The sequence below is a fragment of the Nicotiana sylvestris genome, chromosome 5, assembly GCF_000393655.2.
Source record: "Nicotiana sylvestris chromosome 5, ASM39365v2, whole genome shotgun sequence".
Lineage (NCBI taxonomy): Eukaryota > Viridiplantae > Streptophyta > Magnoliopsida > Solanales > Solanaceae > Nicotiana > Nicotiana sylvestris.
The window spans coordinates 81,191,720-81,212,020 of NC_091061.1; the positions used below are offsets into that span (position 1 = coordinate 81,191,720).

The 20,301-nt window shown below is 37.3% G+C and overlaps 1 pseudogene; it reads left to right on the forward strand.

Annotated features, from left to right (window-relative positions):
• Positions 1 to 12,038: 12,038 nt before the first annotated feature.
• Positions 12,039 to 14,104, forward strand: LOC104230170 (7-deoxyloganetic acid glucosyltransferase-like; annotated as a pseudogene).
• Positions 14,105 to 20,301: the final 6,197 nt, after the last annotated feature.

A 20,301-nucleotide genomic window follows, 5' to 3' on the forward strand; every position in this document is an offset into this window, starting at 1 on the left:
GCAATAAGTAAACGAGACTGATCGCGTTTAAATACCTTAACGGGGTGGGAAGGGTAGATATGGATATGATGACCGATGCGCTAATATCACGTGCGACCCCTCTTCTGAGGAGTGATCGCTGGGTATTGCATTGAAGTGATCCATATTAATTATAAACTTAGGACTCCCCTCCCTTTATTTGCTTTCATCTCTTCTTGTAAAACTGTTCAAATCTCTTTTTCATGAATTTCTGGCCCTCTTTACTTACCTTCAAAAATTTTCAACCTGTTTGCAATCTTATGTGCGAATCCTTATTTGAGCCTTGATTGTTTACTTGTAAAGTCACAATTGCAACATGGCCGGGAACCACACTAGTGGATCTTGAGGGGTGCCTAACACCTTCCCCTCGGGATAATTTCTAGCCCTTACCCTAATCTCTGGTCTCTTCATCTCAAACCCTTCTTAAAGTGTCCTAATGCACTATAATCATTAGGTGGCGACTCTTCAACTTCTAAACCCAATTCTCGAAAAGGAATAGAGTTGTCCTCCCAATGTCGTATACCCGATTTCTGACCCCACGGTTAGAGAAAAAGGGGGTGTCGACAGTAGTGACATCCGCCTAGGTGGTCAATTGACGGGTACTTGAGTCTAAGGCACAATTGACATGATTGGGGAGTATGATATAACCGTTGCACTACTTTACCCACTCTACACCTCTCGGTGGTGTAAGTGATTTTGCCCAATTGACTTTCTCAATACCAACTGGGTATGGAAATTTACACAAGCAACTTAGGGTTCAAGTCGGGTATTACTCTCTCGAGGTTTAACCCTTTAATTGGGGCTATCAATCTCTTGAGTACTCCCCAATTCCTTGTTGGATCAATTTCAGAGACTTAGGCTCTCTTTCTCAAGAAGAACACTAGTCAACTAAACACAAACTAGTGTTTGCAACCACTAATTCAGCAATTAACCATAAAATTGACCCAAATATCAAATACCTATAGTCAATTTAGCCCTAAAATACAAGACCCATCAATTACCCACACTAGGGTTGATCCATAACCCTAGCTATGAGGTTTAACTACTCATATTCAAAGAAGAAAAACAAGAAATAGATGAAGATAAACTCATATTAATTAATTACTAAGATAAAAATAAAGATTCAATGTTGCAAAGTAGATAAAATATCCCAAAATGACTACAAGAGTCGTTCCCACGAGCGCAGCTGCTTCTAAAAACTATCTAATACCCTAAAATGGAAAAAGAATCTATTTATACTAAGCTGAAAAATCTAGACAAAAATGCCCCTGCGGGGTTAGTACGGACCACACAAACTGGTGTGAGGCCGCACTATGGCTCTGAACTTGAAGATCTGGTTCTCTGAACTTGGGCTCTGCGGACCGCACAGAATAGACTACGGCCGCAGAGGCTTCTAGTGTGGTCCGCACAAAATGGATTGCGGACCGCATTGGCTTGAAAGCTCCAACTTGACACTTCTCTGATTCTCAGCTCTGTGGACCGCACAAAATGGTAGTGCGGCCGCATGGCCTTCAGTGTGGACCGCACAAAACCTAGTGCGGCTGCACTGCCTCTTAGCCTGGAAATCATGCTCTTTGAATCTCTTAGTGTGGACCACACAAAGTGGTGTGCGGTCGCACTGGGCCTGTTTTTCCTGAGCTTGTCTTGTCTTTGGCACTTGTGCAAGTTTCACTCCTTTTGAGCTAATCTTTGACATTTTGTCACTTTGTTGAGCAAACTTGCAATCAAGCACAACTTGTGAGCCTTTCGGGACTATTTTGTGTGAATTTCTAATCAAAGCATAAGCAAGAAGGAGTATAAAATGCGTCAAAATCTTTAGTTATCAAGGGCCCTGACCAAGGTGTTGACTTCCTAAAACTACTTGTGCCAAAGTAGGGAGCACACGATCCGAGGGTCTCGTTGCTAAGAATTTACTTAGCCGTGCTAAGGTATGATACATGAGCGCTGAGAACCATGAAGCGAGTGGCACTTGGTGGATTGGGCCTATTCAATCAGGTTGGGATCGAACCCCGTGCCGATCACACGGTGACTAAGACAGAAATAAGTCAGGATAGTTGGAACCCCCGAAGTATAAAGTGAAGTATTTTTTCTATAAGAAAGAAAAAGAAAAGAATTTCTTTTAAAATATTCATAAACTGCTATTATGCAATTATTTTAGAATTATTCTTAGAAACTTTATGTTTTCCATGCATTTAGAATCTTTGCTCATAATGTATATTTTATTAAAGTTCCGTCCCCTATCATTGAGACTCATTGAGTACAATGGATAGTACTGACGTTCTCTTTTGAGAACCTACGTTGGTCTGTGGTACAGCATACGAACCGGTTTTGTAGGCGAGAAGGCTACAGGTTAGGACTTCCCTCTCTTCTAGTGCTATTGGTGAGCTCCGCTTTTCTTCGTGGAGTATTCCTTTGAGTCATATTTATTTAGTTATTTCTTTGTTTACTTGGAGAACTAGCCAAGCAATCTCATGTCCTGAGCAGTGCATTAGTTTATCAGTAGAGGCTTCATAGATACAGTCGTTGGGTTAGGATTCAGATGTTTTTGATAACAACTTAGCAGTATTTCAGTGGCTACTATGTATAAAGTTTTGGAGTTGGTTTATTTTAGATATTTAAATTAATTAAAAGTATTTGGTTAAAGTATTTCCTTGTTGTATATAAATTTTGAAGTTATAACAGATATGATAAGCGCACATATTTCGCTCGGTCAAGTTTAGTGATCGGGTGTCGGTCACGACTTGTTCAGAAAATGGGTCGTGACAGTAATACACTATGCAATCGTGACCTCATCTTCGCGACCGCGAAGAAAAACTGAAAGACCATAAATCAACAGAACACCAGTGATGCATGCAACTCTAAAATGGTCCGAAACTATCTCAAAACTCACCCGATCCCCTCAAGACCCCGTACGAACAAACAACAAGTTCCATAATATAATACGAACCGACTCGAGGCGTCAGCTTACCTATAACAACATCGAATCTATGAATCGCACTTCAAATCAAACTTAATAAGCCTTTGAACTTTCAACATCTAAAACTTGTGTCGAACCACATCAAATAAACTCGGAATGATCCCAAATTTTACACACAAGTTCCAAATTACATAACGAGCCTATTACAACTCCCGGAATAACGATTCGAACCTGATATCATCAAAGTCAACTCACGGTAAAACCTATAAACTTTCCCTTCAAATTGCCAACTTTTGCCAGTTATGGCGAAAACCTTCTAGAATCCTCCATATGCAAAATTTGGGCATATGCCCAAGTCCAAAATCACTCTGGAGCTAATGGAACCATCAAAACTCCGATCCGGGGTCAAATTCACCGAAGTTAAACTTGGTCAACTCTTCCAATTTAAGACTTCCTAGTCGATGATCATTCTTCCAAATCAATCCCGAATCACCCAAAAATTAAAACTGATGATACACACAAGCCATAATATATCATATGAAGCTACGCATACTCTCGAACAATTGAACGAGATGCAAATACTCAAAACGACCGGTTGGGCCATTACATTCTCCCCACTTAAATATATGTTCGTCTTCAAACGTGCCAAGAATCGTTTCAAAGCCATCATACCACTATATAAACTTACCACGCACATAATCATGGGTGATCCCACATCACCCTAATCCATGCAAACCTAACAACACAACATAACTAAATATCTTCACTTCAACCTTAGCCCATAACATCATAATCAAATCTCTAACATCTGGAATCCATTACAAGACCCGATTCTCGCATCTGAACACTATGCAAGTCTGAACAAGATATACCAAGCCATAACCATAACCCAAGATATAATCATATGATATACCGCATATCCCATATACATAACGTCCGATCACAATAGTTGTCTATTAATAAAATCGGTATCGGTAACAACCCTCATATAAACCAAAACCTTATTCCAAACCTTCGTATATTACCAATGATGAATGGAACATGCAGATACTCAAAACCACTCATTAATCCAACCAGTCGTGGAGCTCTCTCGCCCGACAAGGGCCATAGCCAAATTATATGTCGACTAGTGACATTATTCTTCCAAACATACCGTAATCACATCCGATAGCACTCATTCCAAGTCCATTGACCTCATCATATCAAGTACAAGCCGCTCGACCGATATGCCACACCCACACCACTTCGAGCTATATACCGTACAATCCGTGCACCAAACAAGCTTGGTCGTAAGTGCGGACACACAGGTGCAATTGGGCTATCGTAGAAGTGGATTTGAGTTGGGCCAGAGAGGACCATAGGGGCAGTCAAAATTATGCAGAAGAGGAACCATTGAAGTGGTTTGTGACTACAGAATCAGAAGATCCTGGCTTAAGTGAAAGTCGCACCTACGATGGAATTTCTACAGGTGTGGAGCCGCAGATGTAGCTATTGATCCACAAAAGTGGAACCACTAGGCAGAAAATGAGCAGATCGAGGGTTTGTTCCCATTTTTCATCTTTCGATTTAAAGACCTCAGTCTTGGGAGATTTTGAGAGAGATTTTTAAGGAGTTGATCGGGGTGAGTGATTTTAACTTGGATTTGACTATACATGAATCCACCATTGTTTTTATCATTTAATTAGTGTTTTGTGTTGGAAAAATTGAGAATATTTGTGAAAACTTTCTAAGCTATATTTTGAGGATTTGAAGGTTGATTTAAGGTCGGCATTCAATAGTTTTAGTATGGTTGGACTCGTTATTGAATGGGTGTTCGAATTTTGTAAGTTTGGTTGAGTTCCAAACATGTGCCCGGGTGACTTTTTGAGTTGACTTTTTGATTTTCTTTAAAGCTTGCAACTTTATTATCCGAAATCATTTCCTATGGTTTGTATTTGGTATAAAGTTATTTTGGCTAGATTCAAGTCTTTCGGGGTTAGATAATCGCGGAAAAGGCTTACTAGCGGATTGAGTTAGCTTGTTTGAGGTAAGAATTTTGCCTAACTTTATGTGGGGGAATTACTCCTTAGTTAGAGTTGTTGTATGTCATTTATGGTACGTCAAAGCTCTGTACGCAAGGTAATGAGTGGGTACACGGGCTATATATGGTAATTGACCGGTTTAAGCCATGTAGATTCTTTTTATGCCTTTAATCGAATTTTCATAACATGTTACATTTGTCATTGTTAATCTATCCGTACATGCTTTATTTGACATTATTAATACTTGTTCCATATTTTACTTGTTAATTTCCCTTACTGTCACGACTCAAATCTCCCTCCGTAAGATGTCGTGACGGCACCTAGTCTATACTACTAGGTAAGTCTAACAGTTGTGGAAAAACTGAACAACAACAAAGATAACTACTAAACCTTAATGATAACAGGTATATATATAAAGTTGGAAAACTTCCACTCGGCATATACAAGTAAAACCAACAATTTTGAGCATAAACAACTCCCGAAAGTTCTGGTAGTCACAAGTCACAAGCTGTAGGGGAAAACTCTAACTGTCTCTATACATCAGTGTTTAGGAACAATAAGAAGAAACAACATAAGGGATATAGGGAGACTCCGAGTTCTGCGGACACTGGCAGATGTACCTTGAAGTCTCCGAAAGCAGCAGCAAATACTCTCGACTATTAGCGGGGTTGGTAGGAGGTACCTAGGTCTGCACACAAAACATGTGTCGAAGAGATAGCATGAGTACACTAGAACGGTTCCCTAGTAAGTGCCAAGACGAACCTCGGTAGAGTAGTGACGAGGTCAGGTCAGGGCCCTACTGGAATATAATAATTTGAGGCAGAAAATACAGCAATTTAATAAGACAGTGGAAATTTAACAAGGAGAAACTACGAAAATATAACAACACAACATATAGGGATAAACAATAGGGGCGCTCCCGAGATACCGTCTCGTAGTCTCAAAAGTAAATGCTCAACAGGGGATCTACCGAGGTACCACCTTGTAGTCCCAAAAGTAAATATGCAACAGGGATCTCCCGAGGTACCACCTCATAGTCCCAAAAGTAAATATGTGATAGGGGATCTCCCGAGGTACCGCCTTATAGTCCCAAAAGTAAATACACAGCTCGAAATCAATGGAAGTAACAATTACAGCAAAAAAATCCTACAGTTTAAGACTAAATACAAGTCAAGGAAAAGCAGGGAATCAACCAAGCATGCTGCACATATTTCAAATGTGCAATTTAGATACGTAGACATGTGATATTAAGCTAAATAGAATAAGTACACATGGTGATATAACTCAATTAAGATGTAACTGGTTACTGCTCAGTAAAAATTAAATTTTACAACAGTTAGCCCGTGTACGCACTCGTCACCTCGCATACACAACACTCACATATCACAGAAGTATCACAACAGTACCAAATCCTAGGGGGATTTCCCCCAGAAAAGATTAGGCAAGCCACTTACCTCAAATCGCTCAATCAATTAGTAAGAATGCCTTTTCCACGACTTTCCGACTCTGAATAGCCCCAATCTAGCCAAAAATAATTACATACTATAAATATAACTATAAGAAATCAATTTAATTAATGAAATTAGGGTTTTAGCAAGAAATTAGAAAATTGTCCAAAAACGTCGACCCAGGCCCACTTCTTGGAATCAGGTAAAAGTCAAAAAATATGAATACCTATTCAACCACGAGTCCACCCATACAAAAACTATTCAAATCCGATACCAAAATCTCAATCAAAACCCCAAAATTTGGTTGAAGAACTTTCCTACTTTGTCCCCAAATTTCTCAACCCAAAACCTTAATTAAAAGATAAAATTAATGATAAATTAATAGGATATAACCAAAAATGTGTGAAGAATCAGTACCCAGTAGTTATCAATCACATGAGGGGGTGGAACTAAGCTTTTTATACTGGGCGTGGCGGTGGAGACCCCATCATACAAGTCGATTGTAAGAGCAATTAACCAGGTAACAAAAAGAATAGTGTGTTCTTATTCTGAAAGGTTGTGCTTTATTTGTACATCTTCGAATAGTTGGTTTGTAGTACTGCTTTGAGTTTAAACACAGACTCAGTTGTCTAGCATCACACATATTATTCTCCCTAATCCCATAGATTATGAGATGTGACTTCTTAATCCCTCTGGCTATGAGGTAGCACCACAGTTAATTGATGTGCACCTACTGCCACAACAACAACAACAACAACAATGACAACATACCCAGTATACCTCCACAAAGTGGGATATGGGGAGGATAATATACTCCCACAAGGTAGAGAGGTTGTTTCCGATAGAGAATCGGCTCAGGTATATTAAGACTATCCCTTCTTTCTTTTTGGCATGATCTATATGACACAAGCGAAACGAGCAAATGCACAACTTCCATAAATTACTCTATTCGTAGAAATTGTAGAGATGCGTATATTCTTATTCTCCCATGTGTCATATTATTCTATCATCTGTTCATGGGTCTCAAATATACGTAAGTTGGTAAAGTTTATTTCATGATATTAATCAGAGGCATAATGGTATTATGACCTATCGAGAGATTTTATTAACGTATTTCATATGCATTTCATGCATTTATACATGCACATTGAACCTTGACCAGATGACGTTATATACGTATATATATATATATACATATATATATATATATATATATATATATATATATATATGTATATATATGTACATGGGATATGGGAAAGATTATGGCATTATACACGCACCATCACCTGATCAGCTAGTATACGTTAAGGATTTTGCCCACAGTGACCGAGATGATATGATGGGATGCCGTCAAAAGCTTGATGATGTTATGAACACATGTACCTATACACGACATGACATTCGTACGCATATGCATGACACTATAAGTATTTCATGATTTACAGAGTTATCCAGACTTCCCATGTTGAGTCATTTACTCTATATTTCTTCCATATCTTATATGTACTTATTTATGTGCCTTACATACTCACTACATTATTCGTACTGACGTCCTTTTGTTGGGAACACTGCATTCATGTCTGCAGGTATAGATAATCAGTTTGACGAGCCCTCATAGTAGACGAGAATGACATTCAACGAAGGATCGGTAAGACTCCACCTCACTCGGAGTGCAACTGAGTCTATGAGTCATCATGTCAGAGTTTTGCTATAGACTTATGGGTAGGTTGGTACCCTATCCCATGTGATGTCAAATGATCTTAAAGGCTTTGTAGACAGAGGTTCATTTTGTATAATATGTTAGAGGCCTTGACGGCCCATATGTATTCATGTTTTAAGAACAATATTTCATTAATACACAGTTGTGACCCACTTATAGTTATACATTACGAGTTATGGTCATGTTGGCCCATGATAGTTGTAGAAGAAAAAAATGAATTACAGAATGGTTCGCTCGGGCTAGTACGACACCGGGTGCCAGTCACGCCTCCCCAGGTTTGGGGCGTGACACAACCAAACATACCAACAAGTCCTAAAATATCATACGAACTTAATAAAGTCCTCAAATCACATCAAACAACAACAAAAACATGAATTGCACTCCAATTCAAACTTAATGTACTTTGAAACTTCAAACTTCTACAACTAATGCTGAAACCTATCAAATCAGATCTGATTGACCTAAAATTTTGCACACAAGTCATATTCGATATTACAAACCTATTACAACTTTCGGAATCGGAATCCGAGCCCGATATAAAAAAGTCCACTCCCGGTCAATCTTCCCAAAAATTCAATTTTCGCTATTTAAAGCCTAATTCAACTACAGACCTCCAAATCACAATTCGGACCCGCTTCTAAGTCCAAAATACCTAACGGAGCTGACAAAACTAACAAAACTCTATTTCGAAGCCGTCTTTACACGGTTTCAACTACGGTCAAATTCCTAGAACTTAAGCTTCCATTTTAAGGACTATGTGTCCCAATTCTCCCCGAAACCAAAAACAAAACCTCTCGGAAAGCACATAAGCATAAAATGATACAAAGAAAGCAATAAATAAAGGATCGGGGCTAATACTTTAAAAACGACTAATCGGGTCGTTACACTTACATGCTTAGTTGAAGTTATTGTTTCCTTATTGCCTTGTTAAATAATTAATTGTCAAGTTACCTTACTCGAAGTTGCTATTTCTTGGAATATTGTATTGTTGAGTTTTTGTGTTGAAGTTACTAAAGTCATGATCACATTGAGCCAAAGTTGTAAATTGTTGAAATACCATTCTTGTTGAGCTATTCACTTTCAGTTGCTATTGCATATTATTGTTGAGCCATGAGCTATTTGTTGTCCAAAAATTGATAATGTTTATTCTTCTGGAAAATTTTGGCATTTGGTCACTTTAGGTGCGAGTTGTGATATTGATACATATGCAGTGGTATAAGGTTAGGGGTTGATACGCATGCAGTGAGATAAGGAGGGCTTGATACACATATTGCTAGTAAGGAAACTACTTGAAGCTACGCAGTATGATAAGCTGAGCTAAAACGCGTGTAGCTATTTTGAAAAAAATAATTTTTCAAAACTAAATATAAAGCTCCCGATGTGATATAAGAAAAGATTGTGATTGTGAAAAGAGATTACGAGGTGGTACGTCGGTTGTGATTCTTGTTGTTATCTCTCATTTACATCACTTGTATTTGTATGCATTGTTTCTTTGATGTTCTTATTATGTGTTCCTTCCTTTTTTGCATTTATTGCTTTAATTCAGTTGTAGTCTATCTTGTTGTATTTCCTTATTGCCTCATTTTCCCTTTTTACATTCTTAGACTTTATTATACTTGCTCAATTTCTTATTCTTATTCTAGTAGGTATCTTGACCTGAACTCGTCACTACTCTATCGAGGTTAGGCTTGATACTTACTGGGTGCATTTGTGGTGTACTCATGCTACGCTTCTACACATCTTTTGTGCAGATCCTAGTACCTCATACCAGGCTAGGAACCAGTGAGTAGAGCTTCCAGATCGGAGACTTCAAGGTATACCTATCGGTATACGCAGGCCTCAGAGTCACCATCTGTCCTTGTTTTCTATTGCATAATCTTTATTTAGATAGTGATGTATTCAGGATGTTCAGTATACTCGTGTAGAGCTTATGACTTAGTCTCACCAGATTTTGGAAGTTATTGTTAGCTGTATTGTGGAGTCCTTTTATGATAGCTGGTTGGTTTTAAATTTAAAGTTCTATTACTATTTTCGTTATTTCTTCATGAATGTTAGTCTTACGTAGTCTGAAAGACTAGGCACCATCATGATATTCTACAATGGGTGATTGGGGCTGTGACACTTTAGCTCTTTTAATGTCCATTTAGAAAAATAAAAAATAAAATATATAGCTTACTAAGTTTTCTCTATTAAATGCTTTTAGAGAATTGAGTAGAACTAGAAAGAACTATTCCCTCTGTCCCAAAAAGGATGATACTTTTCGGATTTCGAAAATCAAATGAGTTTTTGATTTTTTTCATATATATTTTTTTTTATATTTTTTGAATTGTAAATTATTGCTCCCTCCATTCCAATTTATGTGAACTTATTTGACTGGGCACGAAATTTAATAAAAAATGAAGACTTTTGAAATTTGTGGTCCTAAACAAGTCAAAAAGGGGCCCAGAGTATTTGTGTGGTTATAAAAACTTCTCATTAAGGGTAGAATTGTAAGTTTCAGATAAATTGTTACCAAATTTAGAAAGGGGACATTCTTTTTGGAACGGGCCAAAAAGGAAATAGGTTCACATAAACTGGAACAGATGGAGTATGACTTATTGTACTTTTTATATAGTTATATATATAATTTTTTTAATATCTAGGATAACGTAAAGATTATATGCATGAATTCATGGTCACAGTTAATAAGTTTGACTCTCGATATTCGAAAAGTATTATCCTTTCTGAAACGGAGGGAATACTACTTTAATACTAACGGTATGGTTGGAAACAATGATAAATTTGATTTTGAATTCCTAAGGTGACAATCAGTTTGGGATAATTTTTTGAGTTAAAGCGACAGCTAAATTGAGACAAAGGAAGTAAAACACATGGACAAACAATCTTTGATGTTAGAATATACATGCAATGCACGTACCAAGAAACTAGTCAATAAGAAAATTTATGAATAAAAAATAAAATGCTTTAAGCACAAACTAGATTCCTTGGCACGTTCTTGCGGCCTAGGGGTGTTCGTCGGTAGGTACGGTACAATACTTAGTCATTTCGGTTCGGTATTTTTGGTATTCTGTTCCTTAAAACGCTATGCCAATACCATACGTAGTTACATTCGGTATGGTTCGGCTTTTCTCATTTCGGTTTTGATTTATCCAGTCCGGTAATTTTGATTTATTCAGCTTGATATTAACTAGTGCATAGAGCCATAGACTGTAATATTCTTAATTAAAGTACTCAATGAGAACGTTTTAAGCTCACCTGGCTGTTGACAAAATCTTTGTCCAAAACCATCAAGTATCAACTATGAGAAAAAAAAGGTACATAAAGGAATAGATTTGATCATTGAGAATATCATGTTACTTGCTTAGAGTTAATTGTTTAAATTAGAGAATACAACAAGGACTAATCCAACATATGCAACACAATACAAGAGTAACATGGTAAGAAACACCCTAAAACCGTTGAAACATTACGTTAAACTGCTTGGCAACCTAGAGAGTAAGTATTAGAATTTGCACCCTACCTTATTCCTCCATTTTCCTAAAGAAGTACATGGGCTTCTTTACTGCCAACCGCAACATAAATGCCAAAGAATAATATTGTGTAACTTATTATGTTAATCAATAATATATGTAACGTGTAATTTAGTATAAATTTTGGTATGGTACCGATATTTTGGTATTATTTTTTAAATATTGAATATCATACCTACAAAATTATTTTAAAAACTTAAACCAAATACCGTATCAAATACCAAAAATAACGAATACCTATACCAAAATTTTCGATTTCCATAGAGTAACTCGGTTACCATAGTATGCACCGTCCTATTTTGGCCTATGTGTGATCGATGAACAATCAGGACCATATAAATCCTTGAAATGACTAGGCTAGTCTTTGTGGACCATAAAAACAAAAGTTGCCAGTACTTCACTAGCTTAGCCTCTGTGGAAATCAAAATATCTTAAAGTTGTCAATGGATCCATCGGCTTTCGTACTCCATGTCGCCATCTTCCCTTTCCCTGCACAGGGCCATGTCAACTCCATGCTTAAACTTGCCCAGCTTCTTTCACTTTCCAATTTTCACGTCTCCTTTCTTGTTACAGTTGACACCCATGACCGCCTGCTTAACCACACGGATGTTCTGTCCCGATTTGGTAGCGAATTCCATTTACAAGCACTTCCCGATGGAATTTCTTTAGATGAGATGAATACTCGTGATGGTGTAGGAAAGTTATACGATTCGTTAAATACAATTGCGAAACCTTTTTTAAGAGAGTTTCTAGCGGAGCCACCTGTGACATGTGTCATTGCCGACGGAATCTTAAGCATGGCGGCTGATGTAGCCGAGGAAATCAACTTGCCTATTATCTATTTCCGCACCATCAGTGCCTGTGCCTTCTGGTCCTACTTTTCAATCCCTGAGCTACTTCAAGCTAGCGAACTTCCCCTCAAATGTAAATTGGAAAGGGAAAAACATGATTGTTACTTTAATTACTGCTACGGACAGTTTAGTGGAACTAATTAGTGGGGTTTTTGTACATTATCTGGTTGAGATTTCAAAAAAAAAAAAAGTAATATTTGTGGTTGAAGTTACAAAAAAAAGGGCCGTGAATTCAATTCTCACAGCCTCCCTTCTTATTTTTCTTCCCTGTCACTCGTATGTAATAAAAAGGAAAGTAAAATTTACTACTGTTAATCCGCACTTGTTGTAGATTTTTAGATGTAGTTGACATTCACATGAATTGATGGTCTATTTAACAGTCAATTCCAGTTTATAGAGGTTCAATATTTGTTAGTAATATCCGGACAGGGGCGTATCTAAGGGGTTCCATGGGGCACGTGAACTCATGCTCCCCTCCCGAAGTCAGTATAGTATTAAATTTTTGCCTGTGAACTAAAGTGGTTATACATTATTTACAGTAAACGGAATGGACATCACATTGACGAAGGTAAAAGGCATGGAAGATTTTCTGAGAGGTCGAGATCTTCCAAGTTTTTGCCGGGTGAGTGACTTGACTAGCGCGGATTTCAGGCTATTATCGACTGAGACGCGACAAACCCCTCGAGCTCGGGGACTCATACTCAACACATTTGAAGACCTTGAAGGACCCATACTTACTCAAATTCGCACAGTTTGTCCAAATGTTTACACAATTGGACCAGTTCATGCCCATCTAAAGGCTAGACTTGCAACAAAATGTACCTCTTCAAATAGTTTGTGGCAAGAAGATGAAAGTTGCATCAATTGGCTCGACACGCAGCCACCAAAATCTGTTTTATATGTCAGTTTCGGAAGCATTGCGGGGGTGACAAGGGAGGAGCTGTTAGAGTTTTGGTACGGTCTAGTGAATAGTGATCAAAACTTCTTATGGGTAATGAGGGCAGGCCTGATAATGGGACAAGAGGTAAAACATGAGATTCCTGTGGAACTTGAGCAAGGTACTAAGGCAAGGGGCTATATGGCTGATTGGGTTAGAATTCCACACTGGAGAGTATAGTTGAAGGAGTACCTATGATTTGCTGGCCAAGATTTGCTGATCAGCAAGTGAATAGTGACTATTCATTGGTGAGGTTTGGAAGATGGGATTGGACATAAAAGATACCTGTGAAAGAGACATTATTGGAAAATCAATTAGAGATCTGATGGAGAAGAGAAGAGGTGAATTCTTGCAAAGAACAGAGCAGATGTCAAGTATGGCGAGAAGAACTGTCAATGAAGGCGGGTCGTCGTACATTAATTTGGACCGTCTTATACATGACATAAGATTGATGTGTCTGCCACTGAAACAGACCTGATTCAGCTGAATCTTTGATTTGGTAAGTGTTTGTTAGCTGGGATTAAATTGTTGTCTAGAGATTGCAGATTTATTCTGCCCCTATTGAATAACTCGAGCAACAAATGTAGCTTCACTTTTAGAACTGCAGTTATTTATAAGTAGCTATTCAATAAATAAAGATCAAAATGATAACATGAAAACAACAACGAGTACAATTGATTTTAAGTTCACAAAATTGCAACTTCCCTGCGATTCAATTTATTTAGTTGAACAGCCTCTTGTTTAATGTTTTAAGCACAAAGAGTGTCAACTTTTTATCAATTTAGAGAGAGAACGAGTGACCACTCACTAAAACAACAATCGGGAAACCAAAATCCAATTCCACCAAAATCCCCTAATATAATCAACCTACAAACCCCTAATACACTATCTTACAAGGATAAACTGCTTCAAGATGAATTCTTCATTAACACCACACAAATAGTGGAAGGGACCTCTACAATTCCAACGGACATTCAATCATCAGAATTGGAAGCCATTAAACCAGAGGAGTTGTCCCACAAAATGAAACAAATAATCCTATCCGAGAACGACAGGAAACGTACGTACAAACCTTGGAAATATTTTGTCATCATAAAACTCATGGGTAAGCGTCTAGTGCATCACTATCTAAAAAAAAATTCAGGATTTTATGGAAGATAAATGAAAACTTTCTAATAATTGATCTTGGAGAAGATTACTATACGGTTAAGTTGGCTAAGGAAGAAAACACGACCAAGATACTACAAAATGGACCTTAGTTCATCAATGGTTTTTTCCATTCAGTACAAAAGTGGGTGCCTAATTTTGTTGGAAAAGAAGCACAACAAAGCTATACAACAGTATGGGTACGATTGCCACAACTTACCACGAAATTTTATGATGGAATTATTCTAACCAAAATTGGGAACACTACTAGAAAATGGCTATTTGGCGACTGCAAAAACGGTCAGAAAGTGGTCAGAAAATGCTAATTTCCGACTACATTCAAACCGAAAAGTCGTAGTCGCAAAATAGTTGGTCTGAAATAGTTTGCGACCGAATCCGTCCGTAATTTGCGACTACAACGGTCGCTAAGGCCAAATAGAAAAACGACTATAAATGTGCTCAAGTTTCTGACTGACGCGGTCGCAAACAGGTTAAATTAAATTTTAATTTTATATTAACTTTTCCACTACTTCGGTCGCAAACAGTGTATATAATTATAATAATATTTAATTTTGTTTGAGTTTTCCCACTACGGTGGTCGCAAATCTAATTTTAAATTATTTATTTATTTATCCTTCCGACTATCGTGGTCGCAAATCTAATTTAAAACTATTTATTTATTTGTATTTCCGACTACAGTAGTCGCAGATGTTCCTGAATCTGGAATATTTTGATGCATTTTGCGACTACTATGGTCGGAAATAAGTCAGAAAACTGGGAATTTTATGCCAAATTCCAGCTCTTTTAAAGCAATACCACCTACCAATTCAAATATACAACAACCAATTAATCTACCATGCTAACCAATCAATCCACCATTGCAAATAATCAAATCCATAAAATATAAAACATAAATATTTGTAACTAAAATATCCAAAAAGAGTTAAACATTGTGGCACCATTCAATCTAGTCTAAAATACTACAATCATAGTCAAGTGAAAATATTACCAAGTCTAAACATCCAACTACAACAAATAATAATGTCTCAAACATCAATAACCATAACAAACTAAAACTCATTATCCCCGCCATCCTCGCCATTCGAAGGACCAAATGGACGTCCGCTCATAAATTTCTCCACTAGACTCTGCAATTTGTTAAAATTTGTGCGGTCTTCTTTCTGTTCCTCCTTCAACTCTTCAACCTCTTTTCGTAATGCTTCCTCCTCTTCGTGATCTTGCGAATAACTCGCATCACCAGGCAACAATGTCGTAGAACAGCCTACAGAATATTGTGATCCAAGACCGTAGGTTCTACCTTTCTTTGCGCCACCAACCACCTGCGTCCATATTGAAGCTACATCATTGAGTGACACTTGGGTTGAGCTACCATCCTCGGAATCGGGTTGACTTTGACGCCATTCCTCAAAACGTTGCTGATAGGCTTCCTGAAATTAAAATGGAGTCAAAGCGATACTTGAAGAAATTAAAATGTATGTTTCACAGTTTTTCGATGAAGCGTGTATCTATAAAAATACAAACACACACATAAACAAGGAATGAAATGGTGCAAGTATGATGAAAGTAAAATTTTAAGAAAGAAAAAACTTATACTTAAGCAACAAACAATACTTTTTTCATTTTTTCTAGCTCATGCTTCCTTCTTTTTCCTTTACTATTTCTTTCTTCCCCAAGCAATGTCATGATCTTTCTTTATTTTTTTTGAATTCCTCCAGTCCACTTCTCACTTATTAATGTCAAGAATCATTTCTTAGGGAAGCACTACAGGATCTTTTTCTCAAACTACTGCTACTTCTGAGAGCCAACATCCATTCTAAAAGTACATGGATATGTGAGTCTACATGAAGAAATTCTGCATGCCAAAACCAGAGGCAACAGATGCACAATTACAAGCCAATATAGACTAGATATATACTAATCAAGGTGTGGACTGGATATGTACTAAGAAGCACCTGGAAGTTGGAAATTAGGGTGATAGAAGATTATTTTATTTCCTCAAGGAAAATGCTTACAACAAAACCATGTTAACATCTACGAATTTTCGGGGATGTGTATCTAGACATAAATAATCACATGTTTTACAACAAAACCATGTTAACATCTACGAATTTTCGGGGATGTGTATCTAGACATATTACTTGATAGAACAAAATTTGTTATAGCTGCATAAGTCCTTGGTGACTTAATGTATAACCAATTTTTGTATTCCCTTATATTTGAATGATCTATATACAAAAAACTCCAACCTCATGAAAAATGCACTTATTCTGTGCAAATTGCCAGTTAGTGCATTTCTATGAAATAAAAAGAAGGTTCATGTTCAAGAAATGGTGAACAAAAATTGGGGCACATATGAGGTCCTGCCATTTGGGGCACATATGAGGTCCTGCCAACAGATAAAGATGTTCATACCAAAGGTGCCAAACCTTGTTCTATAGTTTCGAAAAATGTAAACATTCCCTAACTTGGACAACATTTCAAAACGCATGCCCCAATTGAACTATATGAGATCCACTATATCTTGAGTAACTAGTTGAAATCAGTAACCCGAGTTGTCACTGGTGTTCTTCCACAAGATTGACTGGCAAAGGCGGAAGAAACTTTAAGTTTCATTCAAACCATGTCTGTTGAAACAACATGTTGATTGAGCTAATTAACCTAAAGTAAATTGTAACATATATAAAATACAGTATAAAAGTCATAGATTGTGTAAGGTCCTTGTCTTATGACTAAAAGAATAATCAACCCCAACAAATCAAAGAAGAAGAAGAAGAAAGAAGAAGAGACAAAAAGGAAATAGAAGGATCTTACATATACCCTCGCAGCACGCGGCTCGACCCATTCTCTTGTCCCATCCTTTTTCTTTTTCAAATGCTTGTCCTCAAAGACCTCAGCATATGTCACAACTCTCCCTTTTTCCTTTTCCTGCCAAAAAAAATTAAGTTAGATAAAGTTCAATTGCATCTAGTTAAAATCAAAATAAATATAATAAGAAAGTTACCATTCTCTTTCGATGGGACACCTAATCACCCCTTCACTGAGAAATTCATGAAGTGTTTTTGTTTTAGCCATGAATTCGGCAACCCCTTCTATAAATTCCTCCCTCAACCCACTACGATTAGGATAAGTTCGATTATACATCCATCTACGATGTGCAAGCTCCATCTACACAAAATAAATCCAAGATATGTAAAACAATACATATTAATTAGTAAATTGCCATATGATGCAGTCATGATTTAGTAAATTGTCATATAATGCAGTCAAATATAGCCCTAAATCTTCTTCTGCTTCAGTTTATACTTATCACTTTTGATCTAGACTCTTAATGTATGGAAATCTGATGTGCTCTGCACATAATCATCACAGATTCCAGGTTATGTTGAGCATTTACCGTATGTTTTCTCCTATAATGTTGTCAACAAGTATGCATTTTTGCTCGTACTTTTTAGGGCTCGGAAAGACTTCTAGTCTACTAGAATCCCAGAGTATTAAATATGTCTTTAGTTCATTTCATATATAACTAGCACAACTTTTGTAAAATGTTCCTCTCAAATCTCTTTTACAGTTGAATTTACTTATCAATATGAAGATAGGAGTTTATGTACAAACCTTGTTTTACTTCTGTGAAATTGTAAGTTTTCTGTTTCATTAGCAAGAATATGTGTCTTTATAATTGTCTAATTCAAGCTCAAAGCGCGTGAGAACTCGAGTGTGAGTTTTTTTTTCTTTTTTTTTTTGCACCAGAAAGTTGAAAGTCCAAGCTGAATTTCACTTTGAATGCAAGTGAAGTGTGTGTCCACTATTTTATTCCTTCAAAAACAGTGATGCATAATTCTCTTTTAGGTTTCTACTTTGCTGGTACGATACAAGGAACTAATGTTCGACACAGCATATAGTCGGATAAAGTTTTGGCAGAGGGAGCCAGAAATGCTACAGACATGGTGGACATTACTATCAATAATGTATACCACAGGTAGATTTCTTTAACAAAGTACCCCAAAAAGTCAATTGGTCCTATGAATAAAGTTCATATATGGAAATCTATACATGACAAAAGTGCATTGAAGCTTTCAATTTAAAATAATTTAAAAATAATGTGACCAGCAAACAAAACTAATTAATTCTATCTTTTCTTACCGTAAGATTTCAGCCGTTTGTCTCTGTCAGTCTTTTGTCTCCTTCAGTCGTTTGCCTCTGTCAGTCGCACAGATGAACTCGAAGAACAATCAGCCTCACGGGTGAAATGGAAGAGAAATCAAAGAAGAAAAAAGATATGAGAGGGAAAGAGAGGAGGGAAATTGGGCGCCCAGAAATTGGGAAAATAGGGCGCGGCAGAAATTGGGGAAATAGGGCTTTGGCATAAATCCGAAATATAAATTTAGATTTCTGACTACCGTGGTCGCAAACCCACTTAAATATTCTTTTACCATTTTAATTTTAACTTTGTGACCGACATAGTCGCTTTGTTGGTCAACTAATATTTTTGACTTTTTATTGTCCGACCGAGTCGGTCGCAAAAGTGATGGCGGAAAATTAGCCCGCTATTTTTCCACTGCTTTCGTTGGAATAATAATCAAATTTCTTTTTAAGAAAAAGTAATAAAAAATCAGTTTGTTTCGACTACAACAGTCGCAAAAGTAGTCCCATTAGCGACTAATTCATTTTCAGTCGGAAATTTCAGTCACAAATTAATGTTTTTCTGGTAGTGGAATTGTATTGGCAAATTACTCAAAGTGGATGCATGTACATCAACCACACTACAGGGACGATATGCAAGTCTTTGTGTGGAATTACCATTGGAGCAACTAGTTCAAAATTTCATAATGATTGGCCACCATAAGAAAACAATCCTATATGAAGGAGATGATATCCTATGCAAAGCCTGCGGAAGGTTGGCACATACATGCCAAAGCTGCTCCTACTCCCCTCAACCAATCAAGCAAAATGGACATCAACCAACACTGGTGACACCACAACCCATGCATAACACTGCCCAGGAGCGTCCGACAGTCTTTTTTCCTAAAAAGGAAAATCTAAAGCAGCCAACGAGTTCAAAGAAAAGGCTAGTTGTAATGACATAGTCGTTCATTCTGAGAGTTATAGCCTCATTTCCCCCATCTATACTTATTTATGTGTTTTTCAGTTGTGTTGAGTTGTATCGAGTTGGTAGGTTTGGATTCGGAGTTGTTTTGGAGTGAAATGATCAGTTTGTCTCTTTGTTAGAAAGCTAAGTTAGAAAAGTCAACCGGAAGTTGACTTATGAGTAATCGAATTCAGATTTGGATTTTTATGACTCAGTTAGGTTCGTCGAGTGATTTTAGACTTAGGAGTGTGTCCGGAATGTAATTTGGAGGTCAGTGGTAGAATTCAGCCTGAATTGGCAAAAGTTGAAAATTTTGCAATTTTGGTCGACCGTGAAAAATTAGGTATCAGGGTCGGAATAAAATTTCGGAAGTTGGAGTAGGTTCGTAGTGTCATTTGTGACGTGTGTACAAAATTTGAGGTCATTAGGACATGGTTTGATAGATTTCGGCGTCGTTGGCGAATTTTGGAAGTTTAGAAGTTCTTAGGCTTGAATTCGAGGTTGATTTGGTATTTTGGTATTGTTTTGGGTGTCATGGAGGTTCGACTAAGTTCGGGTAGTGATATATGACTTGTTGGAATTATTGGTTGAGGTCCCGAGGGC